Genomic DNA, 25059 nt, shown 5'->3' on the forward strand with positions numbered 1-25059 from the left:
CAATGAGAAAACCTTTTAAAACATACATTTCCTTTCACTCCACATTGAAGGGCCTCCGGTGAAAGATCTCACATTTGGTCTCAAGATCCAAAGAGAGATCATGAAAGGGAGGACTGACAATGTCATGTTTATTGTTGGCAATAGTTAGAGGTGCAGGACTGGGTAAAGAGATCTTTTTTCTGGACTCTGGCTGGCCCCTGGCAGACCTGATATTTGCAGGCATATATTTATATTTTTTTAAACATTCGGTGAATTGAAAGCACTCTGGAGTTAGGCCAGTATTTTAAAAAGAAAGGTCTTACCTGGTATAATCTTACTGACAGTACCACAGGGCAAGTGCTCACGTGCCATGTTTTTTACACCTAACAGCAAGGGGACTGGGAGTACATAATGTGCTTGTAGGCCACAATGCCGTATATTTAGCATGCATTAGCTGGGCTCAGAGAGTCCCTCGCCTTAATGATCCATTCCTATGGGAGGACGCTCTGCCTCTACACGTCAGAGCCCTGAGGGAACCTCTTCTGGAGCCCTATCCTCCGAGCTAAGACCTGTGAACTCTCAAGGGACACCTTAACAGCTCATGCCTCACTGCTTCTCGCTCTCCGCTCCTCTTCGTTGTGGTTAGCACCCGTTCTGCTTGGCTTCTGTGCGAGTTTAACACCTTGTTTAGAAATTTTTAGAATCACCACGGGAGGAGATTCTGCAAACCCCCCCCCCCCCCAACCTGCCACGGTGGAATGGGGTCAAATCACCTCTGCTCAGTTTCTGAGTCTCTCAAAGTGCCTTGTATTTTGTTGCGTGCTTCTATTGGTTTTATGGATGAATCTTTCGGAACGTGTTGCTCCTTTTAATTAGGGTATTATTGTTTGATTGAGTTTGCCTTTTGCCTGTAAACTGCTTCATGTATTTTGATGTCGCTCGGTGTTCCCATGTGCTCTATAAAAACAGACAGTACACGGAAAACACAAATCATTCCATTGAAATGTCTGATTCTTGATACATTATGCAGTTCGGTTTATTCATATAGAACTGCAAGCCATATCAGCATTTGAACGTGGCTACTTACACACCACCCACTCTGTGTCATGTTGTGTCTGCTAGAAAGACAGATTATTTACTGTTGTGTAGAACTAATGCATCTGCAAGAAAAAAGCTCGGGGGAATGTATCCGGCGTTTCAGTGGTTGGATCGGATGTTGCACCATCTGTGGTCAGCCAGGCAGTGCTCAAAGAGTACATGTAGGAACCGCCATCTAGGACTATTCAGTCTGTTTACACAACTCTAGTGAACACTCATGCAGTGGACTTATATCCTGCACCACTACTAGCAATGCAGTGCAACTAGCAGCGATTCAGCACCATTCCAATAAAAATGCATAGTAGCACTATGACGCCCCGGCAGCACAAGAGCCACGTGTATGTATTAAAAAATGTGCGATTTACGGGCAATGGCCATGTGGACGTGATTCATGGAGTCGCCGCTCAACACCTCGTGGAGCAACGACCTTCCACACCCATCCACCAGGAAACATCGATATGTAGCATACGCAGTGGTCGAAGTGGGGAAAAAAACAGTAGGGGAACTGTGGGCGGAGACTCAGGGGGCGGGAATAACCCAAGGTTTGGATTAGTGGGCGGAGTCGGAGGTGTGGCTAGAAATAGCAAAACATACCAATTTTTGAACGTTTGGCATTTCACTGACCAGTTACAGCTTATAACGTTATTTAATTCAAAGAATCAATAAACATGTTTATTTGAGGTTTAATATACAAGTTGTTTATATTTAATTCATTTACAATGTGGGACATGTTTCCAATCACAGAATTTTCCAAAAACGCTTATAAGTGGAATCATAAGCCATTTGTCTCCGAGCCATGCAGTTTCTTTCATCTGTACTTCTCCTCCCTTTTTCTAACCATTTCTGAACATAAAATTCAGGTTTAAATTCTATGACAGGTGGCCCCACGATATTTATGAACATTGTAGAAGACAGACGATTGATTAATATTCTGTTCCGCAGTGGTGTGAGCACATCATTCATTACACTAAAGCCACGTTCACATTCAGCAGTTGAGGTACAAAAGGTGTTTATAATGTGCATTAATGGTTTCAGGCTTTCAGAGATGCAATTTTTATTTTGTTTGTACTCTCTGAAACCAAGGATGTACTGCCTGGTATCAAATACATGCAACCTGCTACAAAGGTTTTGTAATTCTCCCTCACCGTATAAGATGTCTACTGGATCTGGCCAATAAACTGGTTGTAGGAGTTTCATTCTATGTACTAACTCTTTGTATTCTATTTCATCATTGTTTGTGGTTGTGCATCTAGAAACATTTGATGCATTAGACATTGTCATCCTTTTTCGCAGGTTATTTGCTAAGCTCCTAAAGAACTGTGCCCTATTGATGCTAACACAGCCTTTGTTCTGTTGCAGTCCTACACCAGCAAACTGCATCCGTTCAGCAGCATCTAATGCAGTTGTAGCAAACAAAGGGCCCAGGTGCATCAGCCATTGATTCAAACACTAAAATCTGCATCTGTGTTGAACGATCGGCCTCATATATGGTCATATCACGCCGCTGCAGCCTTCTGGATAGGTCACCCAATTCTGTGAGAGCATCATATAAAATGCCCATATTTTCAACAAACACCAGGGAGGTTAATAAACGGTTTAAACCAGCATATTTCCTCTGCTCAATGTCACTCCTCGTTGAGTCTTCGGAAGATTCCATGAAATGTTTAATAAGTCCTTTGTACTTATTCCAAACAGCTCTCACAGATCTTTCACTTGAGGACACCCAACGTACATCTAGCACCTTTCCAATTGCCAGAAGTCTTACTTCTACCTCCAGAGCACGTTCCCCAAGCTCTCTCTGATTTTTCGAGAGGCATGGTAGGTGGTATATAGTTTATCCCAAAAAAAATTGAGCTGATTAATGCCTGCGAGTTCTTTACAAACATCACCCACAGCAAGCTCCAGCTTGTGGTTAGCACAGTGCCATACACTCAACTGTGGATATTTCAGTTTCAGAAGAGTTGCCACACCGGATTTCCTACCTATCATATTGGAAGCACCATCTGTTACAAGCTGAACCAAATGACTTTTTAAATACTCATCAGTAAAACCGTGTCTCTCTAAGCATTCAAGTAAGGTATCTAAGATTAGATCTGCTGCTGTGCTTGGCAACTCAACAAGGTCCAAGAAAAAGGTCAGTGGCTCATTGTGTTTATCAATACATGCTCTTACACAGATAATTAGTGTGGTCAATTTACTATTTGTGAGCTTATGGACATATTTATGGGAATGGTGGCGAAGGGCAGCAAAGCAAGTTACTTTGCTGCGCTGCCCTGCGTCACATGGAAAGGGCGGGAATGTGCCGTATTTATCCAATATGGTGCATTCCGGTCTTTTCCCCCTGCACTGGCGCCATTTCGACAGCCTAGCTTCAACGCAGGCACACTTGCCCCATGGTGCAAGGGTGCCTCCTTTGCATGCAGGATTGTTTTTGTGCAGGAAGGGGCACCTTCCTGTACAAAAACAATCTTGAGAGGCTTTTTCATCTTTCTATGTGGGCTGCAGAATAAAGCACAGTTTGAAAGAGGAAAAAGCAAGGAGAAATAAAGATATTTCTCCTAGTTATGCCTCCTCTGGGGCAGCGCAAGATTTTGCCGCATTCCCAGGATTACAAGTCCTTGTAAATCTATGAATGCGTCAAAAACCGTGGGGGTTGTGTGGGAGACTTTTATTATTGCAGGAAAACTACTGCGTGACAAAGCCACTGCTGCTCTAGGGTGTGCTGCTTTGTAGACCTCCCCGCAAGACTGGTGGTGAACCTGGGTATGAATTGTGGTGGACAGGGCTTCAAGTTTACCCAACTGGCCACCGGTAGGGTTCACCTGCTGGTGCTAAGAGACCAGGGCTTCTAAGGTCTAGTGGGGCCTTCTAAAGTCTATCATGGGTGCTCCCTCAGGAGTGGTCTGATGGACAAGGCATGAAGGCTGAACCAGGTTCCCCAGTTCCAAATTTAGTAGCTCTGGCCATAATGCCACATCCTATCCCCACCGAACACCCTTCTGCCCCACTGAGTGAAACTCGCACTGTCTTCACCTACAACCCAATTCTGCCCCATTATAAGCACCTGGATGTGACTCATTTCAAATTATGCAGTGCCTGAAAAAAAGTAACAACATTCTGGGAAAAGCAAATACTCATAGGGAATGCAGGATTATGTAAAGCATGCAAAATATAAGCAGGAACGACTTGTTACCTTAACGCTTTTACTCTCGTTCAGAAATCAATGAGTATTTTTTGTCTCAAACATTGAGGACATGAATATAGGGCTCCTCCTGTACACATGTGTTAAGCAGGGCTCAGAGACAAAGGAACTCTTCAAGAGAATCTGATCTGACTCACGGAAACCCACAAGGGCTCCTTTTTATCCACAAATTGTGCACTCTTGATTGTCAGCGCCAGGATGCCTGTTAGGTGAGAGTGCGCTTTACAAGTGAGATAAATAAATAAATAATTCTTATTCATGTCAACCAGCTAGCTGCTCAAACATGGTATAGCACATATGTATTCAAGTGTCCTGCAAAGAAGAATGAGTGCGAGTAAGTAAATGTGGGTGTGAATGATTGAGTGCCTGAATGTAACTGAGCATGAGTGAAAGAGTGCATGTCGATGAAAGTGAGAGAAAGTGAGTGAGAAGGAGTCACGTAGAGTAAGTGAAACTGTAAGTTAGAATGAGGTAATCAGAGTAGGAAAAAGTGGTGAGACTGAGTGAGTGAGAATGTGATACCGAATGTTGAAGAGTGAGTGCAAGTGAGCAATTTTGAGTAAAAGGGAAAGTGAATGAGAATGAATAATGGGGGTAGTGAGCCTGAGTGAGATAACATGTGAGCAAGCAGGACAAAACACAGGCCTTGGCAAAGTGGAGGTAAATATTTACTTATGGGAGGAACATATTGTGCATCTTGAAAAAAAATGTGGTCAACTCCTGGGGATGTTGTCTTGGCACAGTAATGGCTTTGGAGAGAATTTGTGTAAAAATGGGGTGTTGAAAATAAAATGCAGTATTTGACCCTATAGTTTTTTTTTCAAAATTATCTTGGGAGTAGCAACACCCAGACTGCAAATCCTCCGGGCCCTCCTTTATCTCTTCTTAGTCTTACAAGGCCCAGTAAATCGCACTCTTTTCCAAATCTCTTTCTAAATATTATCACTCTCAAAAACTGTTTTTTCTATGTAATTTTCCTTTGATGGGAAGAGGAGGTTTCTGAGGTGGTAGTATCAGGCAAGTGACACTACTTGGGCTCCCTCTGTTCGAGCCTTCATGGAGGATCCCTCTTCATTGCTACCTCCACCTGACCCCAGACTCCGCAACGCACTCCCTTACAGGCTTGATTATCCACTACTCCTCTCCAGTGCACCTTATCTCACAGCTGACCTTGGGCCCCAGCCCCATATCAGGCACCATCGGGCTCCACTTTCATTTTTCCCGGTAAAAACATTAGTAAAATCACCTTCAAACTTAAAACATTGAATATAGCAGTAAATATAATTAGCACACACTTTAAAGTATGTTCCACAGTAGCCCTTATGACCCGACTGCTAATTAAATAAACAAAAACAGAAAGGCCATGACAAGGCCGGCTTTAGCGCTGATGCGAAAGTCTTTTTTGGCGCCACACCAATAATCACTGCCATATGCCACAAGTGCTCCTCATCTCCCCATAGCCCCTCCCCCTCATGACCTCCTCCTCGGATTCCCTCACTGCCACCCTCCACCAGTGCCCCTCATTTCGCTGTAACCCCTCCCCCTCATGACCTTCTCCTCAGAATCCCTCACTACCATCCTCCAGCAGTGCCCCTCATCTCTCCCTAGCTCCCCCCTCCCCCCCATGACCTATTCCTCGGATTCCCTCACTGCCACCCTCCAACAGTGCCCCTCATCGCTCCATAGCCACTCCCACTACCTCCTCCTCGGATTCCCTCACTGCCATCCTCCAACAGTGCCCCTCATCTTTATGTAGCCCCTCTCTCGTATGCATTTCATTTGTTGTGTAGCGCTACTCATATCAGTGTAGTGTGTGTCAGTACTTTACACCACGCACACATTATCCAGAGACAATGAATCATACAAGTATGTAAATCAGCCTACAGGGAATGTCACATAAGCCAATGAGGATTACAAGGTGTATGAATCACATGTCATCCATACTGGTGGGCAGTTATTTTAAGAGCGTTTGGTCTGGAGAAGCACAAACTCAGGATTTAAAGAGTACTCCAGTGGTTAGGGGTTGGCTTTACTGATAAAAATGTATATCTGCCCAAAGATACTCATTTTAGCAACATTAGAGTAATGAAAGACTGGGGAAGTTCTAACTATATCACAAAACAAAAAACGCGAAGTTCTAACTATACCATTCAAGTTTGCATGCAGCTCTTTGATGACAGTTCATTGGTCACTGTCCTATGTTAGGATTGTAACTTCTGAACTGCAAGTAACACAAGGATCTCTGTCACAATGACAGTAACCCACTGAGCTTCCACATAAAATACAGTTCATCTGCACTTAACTACTAACAGAGAAATGATTGCTCTCCAGCAGGATCATTAATACCCAGCGTTATCTGGGCATTTTTTTATTGTCCTATTGTTATGTTATGTTATGTTATCCAGTTTTTTAAAGCGCAAACAGCTGCCCCAGCAACGGGGCGTCCCGGCGCTAACCCAACCAGTACCTGAGGGGTGAAAGAGGATAACCAACAGAGGACTAGATAAGGGAAAAGAGATGCGTTTTTAATTCTTTCCGAAAGGCAGTTAAGTTGGTTAGGGTGCGGATGTGTAGAGGCAGGGAGTTCCACAATCTTGCCCCCAAGACCTTGAAGGAACGTCCACCCATTCTACACAGCTTGGAACGGGGGACTGTCACAAGGTGTTGTCCTAAAGAGCGTAGAGTACGCTGAGGGGTGTAGGGAACAAGGAGCGGGCGTAGGAGTTCAGGGCAGTCCGAGTTAAGAATTTTGAATGCCGTGGTGAGGGTTTTAAAATGGATGCGGGATTCAATAGGCAGCCAGTGCAGATTGCGGATGGTAGCTCTGGCCGAGCACCTACGTGGGAGGCCAACCACTGCTCTGGCGGCCGAGTTCTGAATACGCTGCATCCGTGCTAATTCTGCTTTATTTGCCCCTAAGAATAGCACATTGGCATAGTCCAGCCGGGCGAGAATCATGGACTGGATGATGAGTTGGCGGGTTCTAGAGTCGAAGAAACCGAGTATCGGGCTAAGACTTCTCATTAGGCCCACACACGTAGCTGCCACTTTCTTTGTGTGGGACTGGAAGTTAAGAGAGGAGTCGAGCCAAACACCTAGGTTCTTCACCACGTCTTTCGGCACGGGGGTGGGACCAAGCAAAGAGGGCCACCAATGGTCACTCCAATGGCTAGGGTTTTGCCAAGGAGAAGCACCTCCGTTTTCCCGGCGTTCAGCTGCAAACAGTTGTTTGTCATCCACTGTGGAACTGCCGCTAGCCCATCCTTGAATTTAGTGGCCGAGGTGGAAGGGCCTTCAGAGAGTGTGATGACCAGCTGTGTGTCGTCGGCATACGATACAAGCGTAAGGTCCCACTCTTTAGCCACTGCTGCAAGAGGCTGGACGTATAGGTTGAAAAGTGATGGGCTGAGCGCCGATCCTTGGGGGACTCCCTGTTCGATGGAATGGGGTTGGGAGATGTAAGGTGGGGCTGAAACTTGAAAGGACCTGTCTTTGAGGAAGGACCGGAACCACTCAAGGGCGAGTTCGTTGATCCCTATGGCCTCAAGTCGAGTCAGCAATATGCTGTGTGAGACCGTGTCAAAGGCCGCGCTGAGATCCAACAGGATCAGCGCGGCACTTTGACCAGCGTCCAGGGCGTCCCGAATGTGTTCCGTGGTGGTCAGCAGGGCCGACTCGGTGCTATGTCCTGGCCTGAAGCCATTTTGGGAAGGATCAAGGACGTGGTTGGACAGCATATGATGGGATAGCACTTTATTGACATGAGCTTCGGCCAGTTTAGACGTCCAGGGGAGCAGCGAGATGGGTCTGTAGTTTTCAGGTTTTGTGGGGTCTAATGTGGGCTTTTTAATAATAGGAGAGACCCAAGTGGATTTCCAGCGGGTGGGAACCACAGCTGAGGAAAAAGAGAGATTGAGTAAGCTAGAAAGCGAGGGAAGAAAAAATTCCAATGAGTCCAGGAATTTGGATGGTCTCATGGGGTCTGTGGGGGAGCCAGACTTAACCTGTCTGCACAGTTTTGCGAGGTCGTCGGGGGATATGTCAGGTATTCTTGACAGTTTCGACGTGTCCACTGCAGAGTTGGAAGTGTTAATGGGCACTGGCTCATCTTGAGGAAAAGAAGTATACATTTTCCTCACTTTCTCAATGAAGAAAGTGGCGAGGTCTTCGCACTGTTTCGAGGAAGTGATATATGAGCCAGTGTTGGAGACTTTTTGGAGGCTTTGCACCAATTTAAAGATCGTTGCCCTGCATCAGCCATGATAATGATAAAAACGGATTAAATGAAGCACACACAAAGTACATGTCCTGCTGCGCCTGTGCAGAATTTAAAAAGAAAAACAAATAGTGACACATTCTCCTACCTACTCCATTAGTCAATCTTAGTGTCGCAGCCTGAAGTGATAAGCAGCTGCAGGGGTTGGGAAAGGTGACTCAAAATAAACAAACTTCTTTTCTCCTGCGCTGCATAGAAAAAGAATATCCACGCAGCAGGACAGTTGGCAAAGGTTACCGCGGCCAAAGAAAGGATGTGTCGCCTTTCGCCATGCCCCTGTTGGAGATGAAGGGGTGAAAAAATAACCAAAGCCTCGTTAACATGTAAATGGTCTTTTAAAGACCTGTGAAGTACTCGGGTAGGGCTGCGATAATCTCTGAAACTGTCTGGGTGTGCGCGCCAGGGCTTTGAAGCACTTTGAGCCCCATGGCGTTTCGCGCCTGCCTTCAAGCCTTATTAGAACCGGGCCTGAATTAGGGCAGTCCCGGGACGCTTTTTTTAAATCAAGAAGTAGGGGAACGGACTAGCATAATTTTTAAAAGTAGGGGCACGCCGTGCCCTTCCGTTCCCCCCCACTTCTAACACTGAGCATACGACACCAGAGGCAGTAGCGTAGGAAGGAGGGTGTGGTGGGTGCGAGCCGCACCGGGTGTCATCACTGAGGGGGGTGAAAAAATGGCAAAAATATGTGTTTTAAACACATATTTTTGCCATTTTTGTCAAGCTGGTGGTGACAAGAAAGTTTCCGCACCTGACCTTGCTAGGTCACTGACCGAAGGCACACAAGGGTGGCTTTGTCATTCCGTTTCATCACAGGGAAAGCTTGAGGGAGCGAGGAGCAGCCTGCTAAGAGAAACGGCCTGGTGGGAAATGGCGTCCGCGATGAGTGCGGTGGTCCGGCCCGAGGCGCGGGCTCGCCACCTCCCCACAGCAAAGGGGCAGGGTGCCGTTGCCCCCACGATCCTGGATTGGACTTTGGCCCTTACCAAAGGGGGTCCTCTGGTCCTGTGAGCGCCTACGAAGGGGTGTCTCTTCGAGGCCGAAGTGGCTTGAGTGTGGTATAGGAGTATGTGCCATTCTGTGGGCTTCTGGGGTCTACCGCGACCTGGGAGGTCAGACCGCTGGGCGGAACTTCCTGGGCCAGTCTCGCTGGGTAGGAGGATTCCGGGTTTCCACAGAGGAGACTGCCATACCGACTGAGCCCGGGTGCACACTGCCTGACTTTACGATGATGCCCATATGTCGGTGAGAGGCACTGGCGTAACCAAAGCTGAAGGGGCCTCACTGCAAGGTACACGGAAGGGCCCCCATTCCGGATTTAATCTGGAGCTCTAAGGCCCGAGTACTGGGCTGAGGGGGCCCCCTGCAGCACGGGGCCCCCCACACTGCGGGGATGTGGGGACCTCTGTTACGCCCCCTGGTGAGAGGGGCAGATACTGTATTTGTTTAAGGTGCTGGCTGAGGTGTGCTGCCTAGAGGACCCCAGTGGCTACCTTTTTTCCTCACAACTTTGATGACCGTGCGCCTAACCCTGGCAAATATTCAAACACCACAAATAGGTCTTGCAGGCCTGATGACTCTGTCTCCCATGCTGCTTCCCTGGGGGTGTCTAACCTGCAGATTGATGTATGTGGGGGGGGCTGCTGACCGGGGCCCGTCCTGATACTGCCTGAGGCGAGGTGCCTGGGGGGACCCCCGAGCTCCTTAATGGTCGATGGCTACAGAAAAAATAAGAATATACCCCTGCTTAGACAGTCTCTCTTAAAGCTGCACTTCACAAGGTCTGGGTCTTTCTATACTCTCCACTGCCCTACCCTGGAATACTCAACAGCTTCTATCTCACGTAAGAAGGTGCAGACAAGCAAAGTCTCAAGCTATTTTTCCCCGATGGAGGCAAGAGGGGAGAGTGCTACATCCCCTTAGGGAGAAAACATGGTGTTGACTAAGGAAGTCCTGCTCACATCCCTTCGCAATTTTAAGAAGGAGCGGAGGGAGGAGCTCAAGGCCGATATCAATGCTTCCTTCAAGTCCTTTAAGGCAGAGGTTAACTCCCAACTGGTTTACCTCCAATCGGATGTGGACTGTGCGGAAAGGTGTGCTCTGGTTTTTGAGACAAAACTCCAAGATGTGGAACAACGACTGGCCCCGGTGGAAGATGGTACGGCTCCAGCCCCAGCTGTGATCTGCTTTCCTCAAGTGTGAGGGTTTGGAAAATATAAGAGTGAGGGGCCTGACGGAGGGGAGTGAAAGGCCAGATCTGGAGGCCTTTGTAGTGCGCCTTTCTTCAAATGTTTTCTGAGATGACTACCCTGAGGTACAGCTGGAGCGCGTTCACAGAGTAGGTCTGTGGACCCTTGGGGAGGAAAAACGACCTAGAGACATTCTTGCTAAAATTAGCTCTTTCAAGGTTAAAGAGTTGGTCCTTCAGAGGGCCAGGAAATGTGACACTATTGAATTCCAAGGCACTACCTTTTCTTTGTTTCAGGATGTTACCAGGCCACACTGGCTCGCAGATTTCCATTTCGCCCTATCACCGAGGCCTTGAAGTCTACTCACATCAAGTATAGATGGACCTTTCCTTTTGGAATTGCCTTTGAATTTAACAATAAACAATGTCACTTCACAAATCTGGTGGATGGGGCCCCCCGTTGGGGGTGGAGGGGCTCCCTCAGACTTGGCCCGGTGGAGAGGATCACCTGTGGTGGAGTCCAGTGAGCTATCCCACAAGAAATCTTGGCATACTCAGGAAAAAGGGGGCAAGCCTCATAGGCAATGAGGAGAAGGTGGTTTCCATTTCGCCTGCTCAGAAATCAACAAGACAGACACCTGGACTATCTGGTTATTATACTTGGCAATAACTGTCTCTTATCCATCGGATCCGAAGTATATTACTGCCTCCCATGCATACAGGAGGGTCTCTACAGAGAAGAACGGGTTGTTATGCATGCTCTGGTTGTTCAGTCTGATCTAACTGGTTTCTCCCGGCCACGCACAGTATTTTTAGCAGCGGCCATTAGACACCTATACACATCACGTGGGGTGGTAAGGCAGGGTTGTGTCCATTACCCGCAGTATATAGAGGAGATGGCTCCACAAGTTGGTGGAGAATATGACATTTCCAGTTTATATGGTTTGATGGTGTTTTGTTTTCTTTGTGTTCTTGATTGGTGGGAGATGAGATTATTTTTGATGGGGGGTTGGGGGACACATGAAGGGGCGTTGGGAGGGATGCAACACTGAGAACACAACTGAATTCTTTGCTGGGCAGCTTGGAAGATCCGGGCCCTTAAGGGGCCCTTATGATTACACGTTATGACACCTACATATTTGACATGGAATGTAAAGGGCTTAAATTCCCCCAATAAAAGGCACCAACTCTGGAAACACTTGGGAGATCACCATGTTGAGGTAGTGGCCCTTCAGGAGACACATCTTAAACGGGCGATGATCAAAGACTTCGGCACAAGCTCTATCCCCTTATTTATAGATCGTCAGCTGCCATTAAACACAATGGAGTAGCTTTATTGTTTCGCTCCACAGTCGAATTTCAAATACAGGACAGCAAAACGGATAGGGAGGGACGGATCTTGACGTTCTTGTACTATTTCTACGCTTTATGCACCTTATAATGGCCAATCGGAGTTTCTTCTTACCATCCTTTCTCTGTTGGGCATCTTTGCTGAGGGAGATATAATATTAATGGGGAATGTTAACTTGATTTGGGACTCCACCTTATATACTACTCACTCTCATAGATCAAACACTGGTGTTTCTCTAAAATAGTCAAATCTGCTATTGGGCTGATAGACATCTGGAGGGCTCGGAGGGCTCTTAATCCTACCACGAGGGATTATATCTTCTTTTCTCATTCCCATAGGACTTTTTCTAGAATAGAACATATATTTCTAAATCAACAGCTGTGTCACATGGCTCAGACAGTGAAGACTCACCCTATCATTTTATCAGATCATGCTCCATTGGAGATCATCCTTAATTAATCTCAGATGCGTCCGGGACTTCGTAGGTGGTATTTCCCTAACGTTTTCTACCCGACAGGCTCCTCCTGGATGAGCTCCGGAAAATTATAAGAGAGTTTTTTTCAACTGAACAACCCCAAAGAGACCTCCTACTCTACTACATTGGACACGCTCAAAGCAGTTATATGAGGACAATGCATCTCATTGATCTCCAGACTCCAGCAACAGAATACATAAAGAGAGGCTGGTGCTGGAAAACGAGCTTCTTCTGGCTGAGAAAGCCCATAAGGCTAACCCATTTCTCAGCTTACAAGAGGAAACGTGGCTCTGTTAAAGGGAAGCTTAACACGCTCTATACTAATAGAACTGAACATACTCTCTTATGTCTGAAAACAATTGGTTATGAACACTGTCACAAATTTGGCACCCTCCTAGTGAAACCATTGAGAGTGAAACAGGAAAAGGAATATATTGGGCAGATTAGGTATGAGGGGGGAGCAGCAAAGCATTACAGTTGGCTTTTAAATGGTTTGACACATCTGGCCACAATGAATAATAATCTATTGAGTCTGACCACTGCCATATAGGACTGATGCCAACAAATGGTGGTCGACCGTGCCCATTAGGCATTGTGATTGCAGTGCTGCTGCAAGAATGGATAGGCTAAGTTGGTCCATTGGTATTTTGGCAATTCAACTACAAGCCTCACCAGACGGACTGTCACACTGCAGGTGGAGATGGGGCACTTCAGCTGTGATATTGCCAGGGGCCTAGGGTGTTGAGCTGCTACAGACCACACAGGTAGCAAGAAGTGCTGGAGATAGCACTCAGAATAGCGAGGAGATATCGAGTGCAAGCAACATATTGGCCACTTATACCCGTGCCCTGAGCCGCAGCATCAGCGGTAACCCTGTTGGAGACCAAACAGGGACAGGGCATATTGTAGGCAAAAAATATTGATGGACAGATGATCTCAAGTTGGTATTTTCACATGGCTATTATTTGTTAGGTGATGTAAACAACATTCTGTTGTATTGTGCTTGCCACTTGGTAATCATACACTTTAAAAATTAACCCCTTGTGTGCCACGCCCTTTCCCCGCCCTGTGCCGGGCGTTGCATTAGCGGGCGGGGTTCATGACGAGCTGGACTTGTCATGGGCACAGCGCAACCGCGGCCCATGACGAGTCCAGCTCGTCATGGGCACAGAAGGGGTTAAACAAACAAAGTGTAGCTTGACATTAAAGGTTGTTTCAGTTTGCAATATTGGCTAAGCGTACACCGTTTAATTGAGGGCAGTGATACTCATAACTTATCTTGTAAAGTAATGTTTGCCATGTGAATCCATTAGCATCTCCCCTCCACTGCTATGCTCCGGTCTTCAGGCTGTTGTAGAGGGGATTCTGGCTCTTCATCTTTCTAATGCTTGTCCTCCACATTGAGGTGCAGCCCACGCCTGGTCGCTATGTTGTGTAAAACGGCACAGGTTGCCACTATTTTGCAGGCCATATCCGAAGCATACTGGAGTGCACCTCCACTTTTGTGAAGGCACTGGCATCTTCTTCATTTGAGCAGCTATTGTAATGCATATGCACTATCACCTGGCAAAAGATATCTCAGTGTAAGTATGGCATGACCTGATAATAGACAGACACATATATGTTCTTGATATTATAGCATCACATCACCTAATAAACAGCCATCATCAAACTCCCCACATTCCAGGCATTGTTGTACACCACTGTGCCTGAATATGTATGTGTCACGGATGCTCCCTGGGGGCTTATTTATGAGCCCCTTGTGACATTTTTGCGTCGCAGTTGCATCACTTTTCATATTTACAAAGTGATGCATTTAGGTTGATGCTTCACTTTGTAAACCCCTGCGCAACATTATACCTGCATCAGGTATAATGTATGCAGGGTGGGCGTTCCCCCGCAAGAAAGCCTCATAGTAGCGGCGCAGTGAAATCTAACAGATTTCACTGCTCCACTTATAGGACGCCACTGCGTCAAAACTTTATGCCTGCCTCATAGCAGGCGTAAGGGTGACACAGTGCAATGTGTATAGGCCTCCCACATGCATTGATGGAGTTGCGTAATGCTTACGACACAACTCCAGCAATGCATGAGTTTCGCACAGACAGATATGCCAGGATTCCTGACGCATCTGTCATTCCTTGCGAGATGGAGCGCTGTACAGTAAACATGGCGCATCCATGGTGTCGCAAGGAGGGCACAGTGGAAAGTGATGCATCGCTGTTTTACCGCAGCGATGCAACACTTTTCAGAAACGAGGCCCTGGGTATTTTGACCCTATATCTGTGATGACATTATGGGCATCGCATACCACCTGGCTGTCAAGTGAATGGATATTTTTCCGATTTCTGGACAAATATTCAATATGTGCAGGAGGACACATAGGAACATGTGTCCCATCTACACACCCTAATACATGGGGGAAGTTGGCAATCCTGTAAAGGTCTAATTTGATGTTGTGTATGTCCTCGACATTCCTGGGAAGGGGTATGTCATTGTTCAGGAGTAAGAGCCTGGCATCTTTGGACCTCCTAAAAAAATGTGCCAAAACACTTTGGGACACCCCATCAGCTACAACAATCACCCCCTGGTAGCTACCTGCGGCAAAAAGGTGCAGTGGGCACAACACTTGCACATGTGTTGGGATTGAACAGCTGCGCAGGTTACTGCTTTCTAGATGTGGGTTAAACGTATCTATCACAACTAATATCACCGCACTACTCAGCTGCATTTCTCATACATTTCCTCTTCTGTCTGTTGGAATATGGTAAGTCTGGTTCTGGAGGTCCTCTCATGTCTCACCCCTCCTCCTCCTTTGCTGGGAAGCCACAAATTGCCTCCTCATCGCAATCACATAAAGGGCAGGATTTGTGGAACCCCCTGATGCATTCTGGACAAGCTTTCATACTTTGCACACAGCTACCCCCTGAATGGAATCAGTGCAGAATGTAATGTGCAAAGGGGCATATTTGCGACCAGTCGCAAATAGCTACTCCCTCAAACATATGGTTTGCGACTCACAAATACTGATTCTATATCTGCGAGTCACAAGAACCAGTCCCTAACAATACCAATTTGCAAACTGGTCACACCTCTATTTGAGGATACCGAATGGCGTTCGTACACACCGAATACCCACTTTTTCAGTCGCGAGTAGATTTGTGACTCACTAATCGTTTGTACATCTGGCCCTAAGACACTACTCCCGGCACTACATCCCACAGAATGTAACAAATCACCAGGGTTGCAACACCCCACTGCTCTAATGCATCATCCCAACCAGCACTGCTGCACAACACATCAGCATTGCCACACTACTCTCACACTATAATTGCAGCTCCTAGCACCTTCACATCAATACTGCCAGACCTCCACCACAGCACACATAGAAAAAGCAAAAATGAGGAGAAATAAAAGTATTTCTCCTCGTTGTTCAATTCTAATGCCTGCTATTGCATGGGGTTTATTGTTGGCGCTGCCTCGGATTTACAACTCCTTGCGAATCTGGGGCAGCGTCAACAAGTAATGGGTGTTGCAGTGGAACACCCACAGCAACACCCATGGCATGCAGATACCTGTCTGAAAGGGTACCATATTTAAAAAGTGGCATTAAGCCACAAAAAGTGGTTTAGTTCCACTTTGTAAATATGGTACAGGGCATTGAGCCACCAGAATATTAATAAAAGTAACGTTCCTGTGACACAATCCCCTTGCACATATACCCCTGTGTCTCTCCTCTCTATACAAAGACACTATTAACACCCAGACACACTTCACCAGACTGCCTCATTTGCTGGCTAGAAATGTAACCCCATGTTCCAGTACTGCAGTACATCCTTCAGCACTGTGCCCTCACAGCACTGACATCTATCACAGCAGCGTCGTATTATAGTTATAGGTGATAGAAGTAGGGGTGCAAGAGGTGCTGTAGCACCCCCAAAATTTATCATGCTGGAGTTCAGAAGGTGAATGAGCAATAAGAGACCTTTACATGTTGTTTTAATTTTGCCACATTTGCTGTACATTCAAAGACAGAGGTCAAATGTCTTGCAATGTCTTCTGGCAAACTGCTGCTTATTCCTTTGACACGGGGACTAGCTTTTACTCTACTGTCTTTGACTGCAAAGTGAAAGGATTTTGGAAGGTGGGGTACAGGGACAGTGAAAGGAAAGGTTGTAGGATTTCACATTTGTTCTTGCACAACACAATTTAAATACGTGTAACTGAATAGCTAAATGTTTCAAAATATATCAGCAACAGAGTTCAAATGATTCACGTTGTTTTTTTCAATTATTCAGAAGGGTGGGATAAACAAAGGTTGTAATAGCATCAACCAAATTAAGACCCTTTACTAATTTGCTAGACAAATTATAAATATTTGCTGAAACATGATATCCTCAAATTGTTTGTGCCCTGTATGGGATGCTTAGTTGCCACCGGGGTGTGATGGACCACAAGACGCGGTATTAGGGAGTATGTGACTTGTTTTATTTTTATTTTTTTCTAGGATCGGAGTAGTTGAGGATATATCGGGTTACTGGTAGGACAGTTGCACAAGAACAGGAGACAATCTCTCTTCTGGTTTCCTGGCTCCAGGACGGGGTAAGCCGGGGTCCTCCGGGGTTCTCTCTGTCTTGCTTGGACACACGCGATGGGCGGGGAAGGGAGAAAAGAAAACAAAAAGTACAGGTCAGGGTCAGTAACTGTGCTTGTGGGTTAGGGTTTTGTTTGTTCTACCGTCACCTGTATCTACGTGTGGGAGGGGGTCGTGAAGGTCCTTACAACGCGAACCACCACTACTCAAGTGCCCTACCTCCTTACACCTCCCCACCACCCCCACCAGAATGATCCCCCGAGGGGTACTTGTCTTAGGCCACGGCCCGTTTCCAGGACCGTGGTGTCGGGACTCGGGGCGTCTTCTCCTCCCTTCGGCCCACCGGGTTTGGTTGCAGTAAAGAATACAATCTCCTGGCTTCATCTCGTCTGCTTCTCTTCGCACTCGCCTTCCTCTGCTCTGGCTTTCCTTCCCTCCGCTGCTGTCCTCTGCGTTCACCGCACTCCGTCTGCCGACACCGCACACTGTCTCCTGCACCTCCGTGTCTTTTGTGCGACCCTCTTCCGCTTCCGTCAGCGTCTCTTCCCCACTCACCCGAGCCACAGCAAGACCGCTGCCTGCTTCCAGTACGGGTTGAATCGGCACAGTCTTCTCCCACTTCCGGGCCGCCCCGAGGTCGTCCTCCTCACATGCCCCATATAGGTTTATCACTAAAACTGCATGTCTGATGCAAATTTAGTGGCCATTTCAGTAGTATATTTAAAAGGAAAATATGCTATCGGTAAATAACAGGGCACTACCATGCCATGCTTTAGTCATGTAGATTTGAAAATATGCCCCAAAATTAATCACCGGCTACATACTACAGCCTTCTACCGTCCTGTTGATTGGGCGTGGATAATTTGCTACATTATTTTTTTACCTGCTAGTTGGATTTTCCACATCCCTATGCCTTCAGGAATGTAACCTTGATGGTAACACCCCCACTCTGAAAATGGTTCCAGTACCAATTGTCAGAGCACTATAATTTCCCCTAGCAGTGCTACTCTCTCCACCAGTACTACGCCACTGCCCCATCCCTGCAACATCACCTCCAACACTGTGCCTCCTTCCAGCATTACAATACGACCCTTCTAGCTCTGTGGACTCTATTTATATTGTGAGACACTCATTACTGAGACAACCACATTACTGCAATTCCATCTCAATGAGTGAGAAACCACTCCCTAGTACTTAGGCACCCTGCCCCTGAGCTGTACCACCACTCCTAGCACTATGATACTAGCCAAAGTATGGCAATACCACTCTTTCACCACATTACCTCACACAATATGGTGCTACCACCCACAACCACAAAACTACCACCTCATACCACCAGACCCTTTGCCTCACTCGCCTGTACCAGTACTCCCCCACAACAGTAAACCTTGCCTCGCCACAGCTTTATATAAAGAGCCATGATCAATGCATAAAAAAACAGACCTATTGGCACTGCCTCTGCTTATGAGGTCGAGCCTGGGCAGTGCATGCGCTGATCTTCGAGGCATGCTCTATTAGGGTATGAAGTGGATGCTCCGCCCACTTTTTGCCCATATTTTTCATTGGCTTGTGTCTTTGTCCTTTGTAAATGCTGGCTTCTGATTTGGTTATCGGCTTGTTAGTCCCTCCTTAGTACTGCCTTGTCTTCATTTGTAACCTCCCATGAGGACTGGCACTTTTACTTCTGTTGTTACACTGTCTGTGTTATTTAGTCTGTAAGCACTATTTCTTTAGTGAGTTTTGTCTTACTGCAGGCACGACGTGCTTTGTAGCAGCATTCACCGCGCCATGCGCGCTTTCACTTTTCAAGCAGCCGGGACAATGGCGGCCGCTTCTTTGGAATGCCATAGGTCATGCATTTAGGAGAGTTTGAGCTATTGGCCTTGCAAGTGACATTAGCTTAAACTCTCACAAATTCCACACCTATTGCTTTACAAATATTTTTTTTGTGGGTGGTTTCCAAGCACCCCATGCCGCGCTTGTTCTTAAGAGAGGCCACAGCTCTTTCTTTAGACACAGCTCATCTAAAGAAAGGGGCGTAGCCTCTATTAAGTGCAAGTGGGCAGGGGGCGCTTGGAAACAAACAATATTTGCAATTCAATAGGTCACGCATTCGTGAGAATTTAAGCTTTTGACATTTACAGTGCCAATAGTGTGGTGTTCCAACCTAAGAATACCTATGGTGTCAGAATGTCATTTGCATTCTACTCCATGGTGATTCCACACAAGCGGTTGTGAGTTAAGTGAATGTTATTTACGAGGAAGAAAACCTGGTTCCAAGCTCTTACCTTGGTGGTTGAAGGTGAAAAATTCTTATGATTCTACTTTGGATCTATCTCAAGTTAGGGAGCGTGTCCAGAAATATCAAGAGAAGATGAAGGACAATTTCTCGAGGCATCAATTTTCTGGTTCCAAAATTAAAGTGGGAGATTTTGTCCGTGTCAAGTTTGGTGGTCTTTCTGGCAAGAAGTGGGCCAAGTGGTCTGATCCTGTTAAAGTAGTGGAAGTTTTCAGCAAAGCAGTAACAGGCACATGCATCAAAAAGAGAATTTGCGAGTCCTTATTTGCGATTTTTAAGGAATCGCAAATAAAGACTCGCAAAACACGATGCAACAAAAACAATGCGAGAATATTGCGAATCGCTAAAAATCGCTAAATAAATTGCGATTTCGGCATTTGCGAACTCGCTATTAGCGATTTCGCAATTAGCGAAATCGCAAATACCGAAGTCGCTTTTTGATGCATCCTGATGACATCACAACCAGGAAGTGAGCAGCACCAGCCTCATTTCCAGTGCACAGTGTCAGGGAGAGGAGGGAGCTGGCTCTGGGAGCTGAACAGGAGTGTGACAGAGACAGAAGAACAACTTGTGATATCAAATGGAAGCCTCACAAACAGCAGAGGAGAGCCAAACAGGCAGGAAACGCAAAATTAAATTTGCAGAAAAAGAAATTGACACCCTCATTGAGGGAGTAGTCAACAGCCATGACAAGCTGTTTGGAAAGGCATCATTGAAAGTGGCAGAGCAGGAGAAAAGGAAAATCTGGCTCCGGATCCAAAACAGGGTCAATGCCATTGGGGTGACACACCGCACCATTGAAGAACTCAAAAAACGATGGTACGACTTGCGCAGTCGGGCTAAGGTGCGCATAGCTGACCGCCTGAAGGAGGCAAAGAAGACAGGAGGGGGAACACCAACAGACACTGGGAACACTCCCATGGAGAACTTGATTGAATCCACCATCCAGCCAGAAGCTGTTGTTGGTGTGACCCAGCTGGACACGTCCGGAGCAGCAAACACATCTGAAGGTAAGATGAATGTATGTTTCCTTAGTTTTACAAAATGTAAAGGTAGAACTCGACCACAGTACAGCCCAAGTGCAGACCCTGAACATCCAGTACACAATGCATTCAGTAGGTGAGGGGCATTATGGGAGATGTAGTCAGGTCAAGCAGTTACAATGTCAAATCTCAGAGTAACAACCCAAAAAAGCTTAATAGAGTATAAAATCATTTACAAAGGCAGAAATTTATTACTGTGCAATTAATATCACAGACATGAAATAATACAGTGTTGCACTGTTTCACCTCACAGATGCGCAACGTGTAGAAGATGTGGATAGCGATTCCCCAGACATGCAGGACACCAGCGCAGGTGAACAGATGGACACACCCGTGGTGCAAATAAATCCCTCACGTCCAACAAAGTCACGCAGGGCTACTGTTCCATCCCTAGTCACCATGGAGTGTGAAGATGATGAGGCTGATGCAACACCAGGTGGCAGCCATGGCCAGACAACTTCCATCCCACAACCACAACCACAGGTCCCCAGAACCAATCTCAGAGTCCGGCGTAGAAGAGGAAGAGCACTCAGGACACAGCAGGAGGAGCAACCAAGTGATGTCTGGGGTGGTCTTGAGGGACAGATGCTCCGTATGCAGCGCCTGCAGACAAAAAACACACGATTAGTACAATTGCAAGTTGGCAAGATGGCTAGCAACATAGCAGTACTGTCAGAAAGTGTGCAGCAACTGAGCAAGGTGATGCATGAGGGAAATGTATCCCAGAAGAGACAGCATCGTCAACTAATGCTGCAATTGAAAATGTTTGCTAAATCAAACAATAGATTGGCCACGACAACTGCACTGCTGGCACGTAGGTCTGTGACCATGCAAACTGAAATGTGCCATTGGAGCGGCGATGTGGCTAAAGCACTGGACCAGGTCACCAATGCAGTTGATTTGCTAAATGCTTCCACAATTGCGGTCAACAATTCCACGCCCGAAGAGGGTAGTGAGGGTGGCTCAAGCCTAAGTAGTGTGGCAGTTCCAGTCCGCACTGCAGGAAGACGCAACACACGCAGCAGTACCCCCGCCGCTTCCAACATAACGGATGACAATGCTGGGTCTGACAGGCGTCTGGGTGTTCGTGGGAAAAAGCGCTAGACTGGCATGTACAAGTGCATTCCACTATGGTGACGTAACCATTTATTTGGATTTGACTTTTCACAGAGTGACAAGTGAATTGACATTTGCAAACCACTTATGTCCATTGCACTGCTCAGATTACAAGTGTGCTTGAACACTCATGGCAATTTTATTTAATTAAAGAATACTTTGATAGCAATATTCAGTTTCTGTGTCATCATTACTCACCTCAGAAATAATTTTGTGTGATGTCAAATCTTCTCCTACGCCCTTCTGCTGCGCTTGCCCCTTGTGCTGCATGGTGTTGTGGCACTTGCTGGTTCCCATCCTCCGAATCGCTGTCAGACACCTCGATGTCCATTCCTCCCCTTGTCGCTATATTGTGCAGCATGGCACATGCCGCTACTATCTTGCAGCATTGTTCAGGGTTGTACTTCAGTGCTCCACCGGTCTTATGTAGACATCTGAATCGGCTCTTCAACAGCCCAAATGTGCGCTCTATGATGTTCCTTGTCGAAATATGTGCTGCATTGTACCTCTGTTGATTGACAGTTGTGGGATTGAGGTAAGGCGTCATTAGGTAATTACGCAAGGCGTATGCGCTGTCACCTACATGTAATGGAGCAAAGAGTCAGTGGCAGCTTCACATTGACATACGTACAATGACAGTGATAAACTATAACACATATTTACCAAGCAGATGTCCCTCTCCAAATTCTCCCCTGACAAGACGGGTGTGTATGCCACTTTGCCTGAAGATATAAGAGTCATGTGCACTCCCTGGAAATTGCGCAACAATGTCAGTGATAATGTTTTTGGCATTGCAAACAACCTGAATATTGAGGGAATGGTAACATTTCCTATTTCTATATAAATATTCCTGTGTTGCAGGGGGACATATTGCAACGTGGGTGCAATCAATACAACCCAAAACATGTGGGAAACGAGCTATCTGGTAGAACTCCTGTTTGGTTTTTGCAAGGTCAAGCGCGGTGGTAGGGAACTTGATATGAGACCCGATCACGGCCATCATGGCATCAAGGAATGCTTTCAATATTCGTGAAAGTGCGCTTTGTGACACACCTCCCGCAACAGCAATGACCCCCTGAAAACTGCCTGACGCCAGGAGGTGTAGGCAACATAGGACCTGCACATGCGTTGGGATGGCATTGGTCCTACGTGTCTGTCGTTGCATTATGGGGTCCAATTCATTGATTAGGTCATGGATCATTGCTGCATTGAGCCTATACTTGTCGTATATCTCATCCTCTTGCTGGCCTAGCAAAGTTATGCGGACTCTGAAGATGCGCTCATTCATTCGCCTCCGTCTCTGTGCGGCAGCCTGCAGCCTCATCCTCCTCGCCATCAGGTACATCCCTGCCATTGTGAACAGTGCTGGCTCATTCTGGGTGTGTTTAAATGGGTTTCAGTTGGTTTTCACCTGTCTGTGATTTGCACTCATGATTACCACCTGGTTGTGATCCTTCTTATTTAGCGATCGCTAAATTGCGATTTTCATGGAAATCGCTATTTGCGATTTGTCATGCATACATTTAGCGAATCGTTGTTTGCGATTCGCTAATTGGGAGACGCTAATACCGATTCGCTATTTGATTCGCAGAATGTTTTGCGATTCCTTATATTTGCGAAAAAATGGTTTTTCGCAAATATACAGTTGATGCATTTCAACACTGACTTTTGCGATCGCAAACGGCCTATTTTTGCGATTCGCACCGTTTGCGATCGCAAAAAGGTTTGATGCATGTGCCTGTAAGAGTAGATGGGGGGAAATTTTTGAATTTTAGACGCATATCTTTGGGGAAAAATTTAGAATTTTAGACGCATATCTTTATGTAGATTTAAAGCTCACAATTGGTCTCTTAACCTTTTGTCTCTAAATTTAGCGAAGAGAATGATAACGGTTCTAGTTTTTTAGACACATATGATAATTCTATGCCCAGTTCAAATTTTTCGGAGTCATGTTCTAACAGTACTGACAATTTTCAGAGTACAGTTCCTACTATCTCTCATGACAATACAACTGAACCTTTTGATAATATTTCTGAATCTGAGAGTCATGTTATTGAATTAAGGAAAAGCTCTCGCATTAAGCATACTCCTGTCAAAATGAAAGATTTTCTTCAATTTTAATTGTTTATTACTTGTTTTTCTTTCTGTATTGTATTGTTTTTTTTGTTTTCTTAAAGAAGGGAAGGTGTGTGGTGTTCCAACCTAAGAATACCTATGGTATCAGAATGTCATTTGCATTCTACTCCATGGTGATTCCACACAAGCGGTTGCGAGTTATGTGAATGTTACTGCCAGCTGTGGATGTCTAAGCTGTCTTCTCCGAATAAATCTGCCTTTCTTTGATGAACCTGCGTTAGAAGTTACTTCAAATAGCTCATAGTATCTTTAATACAAGACCTATTGAATTGCAAATGCTTGTTTTTTAATTGTATCCAGTAACAGGAAGTATCCAGAAACAACAGCTGCAATAATGTTTGATTAAGTCAGACTGACCTCTTTGGGGCAAGATATCTATCTTTCGATCCATCAGCTGTAAGAATATTCGTTTTGATTAGACTCTGATTACAAACATGTACTCCTAGTTAATTCAGAACAAGCTTGTGTAGAACATGGGAGCACACTGTAAAAGGCAAAATTAACTCCCCTGTGGAGAACGTTTACTAAGAGAGGCTGTATAAAGATCTTACCTACGTATAGGAAAAAACAAACACTGCTGACTGTCACGGTTTCTGCATGTCTCCGATATCAATCTGATTTCATTGCGCACACTGCTTATATTGTCTTTATGTATGTGTAACACTGTGGCAGACGCCACGGTGTAGTTGTGGTTCTGGTGCACTTTCCATTGAAAAGGCGTTTTTGCCTATAGGTTTGGTATCCATCGATGGATCTCACTAAATTTGATACTGGTTTAGAATATGCAAATAGGGTTCAGGATGCCAATTGATGTACAGTTCTGTGATAGGGAATAAGGTGAAAAGGGGGTCCAAATAATATGTTTTTTTCCTCTTTTAGCTCCCATAAGAAATGTTGCCAGGAGCCACAGCAAAACCGGTGGAACGACTCGGTATGAAAGTTGAACTTTACTCGGAAGGATGTTTATTGTGTTTTTTGTGTAAATATAGTTAGCACACATTACTATTTCAAGCACGTGCCAGGTGGTCTTGAAAGGACAAATCATTTTGAATAACTTACCCATTTAAAATCACGGTATTAAAAAGTGCAAATTCTGTCCATCACATTTGAATCTTTTCATAAATGTGATTGGCTGATGAAAGGGACCAATCATGAAAATGTGATTTTGTAATAGATTGTGTTTTCTGTGTAATTATGCAAAATTCAAATATGATATTTATCACTATATTTTAACTTAAAATCTGGACTCGCATTTCGATCAAAAAAATACTAGCACCAAAAACACAAGTACTGCGAACGACA

At 45.8% G+C, this 25059-nt stretch overlaps 1 long non-coding RNA gene across 1 annotated transcript in view; it reads left to right on the top strand.

Moving 5' to 3' along the window:
* Nucleotides 1-24857, top strand: part of LOC146855017 (uncharacterized) — a 45805-nt gene extending 20948 nt beyond the window's left edge. The window contains exons 2-3 of the long non-coding RNA XR_014980776.1: nt 17077-17171; nt 24637-24857. This is a non-coding gene — a long non-coding RNA (uncharacterized LOC146855017). The remainder of the gene's footprint in view (nt 1-17076; nt 17172-24636) is intronic.
* Nucleotides 24858-25059: the final 202 nt, after the last annotated feature.

The sequence above is a fragment of the Triturus cristatus genome, chromosome 4_1 (genome assembly GCF_964204655.1).
Source record: "Triturus cristatus chromosome 4_1, aTriCri1.1, whole genome shotgun sequence".
Taxonomy (NCBI): Eukaryota; Metazoa; Chordata; class Amphibia; order Caudata; family Salamandridae; genus Triturus; species Triturus cristatus.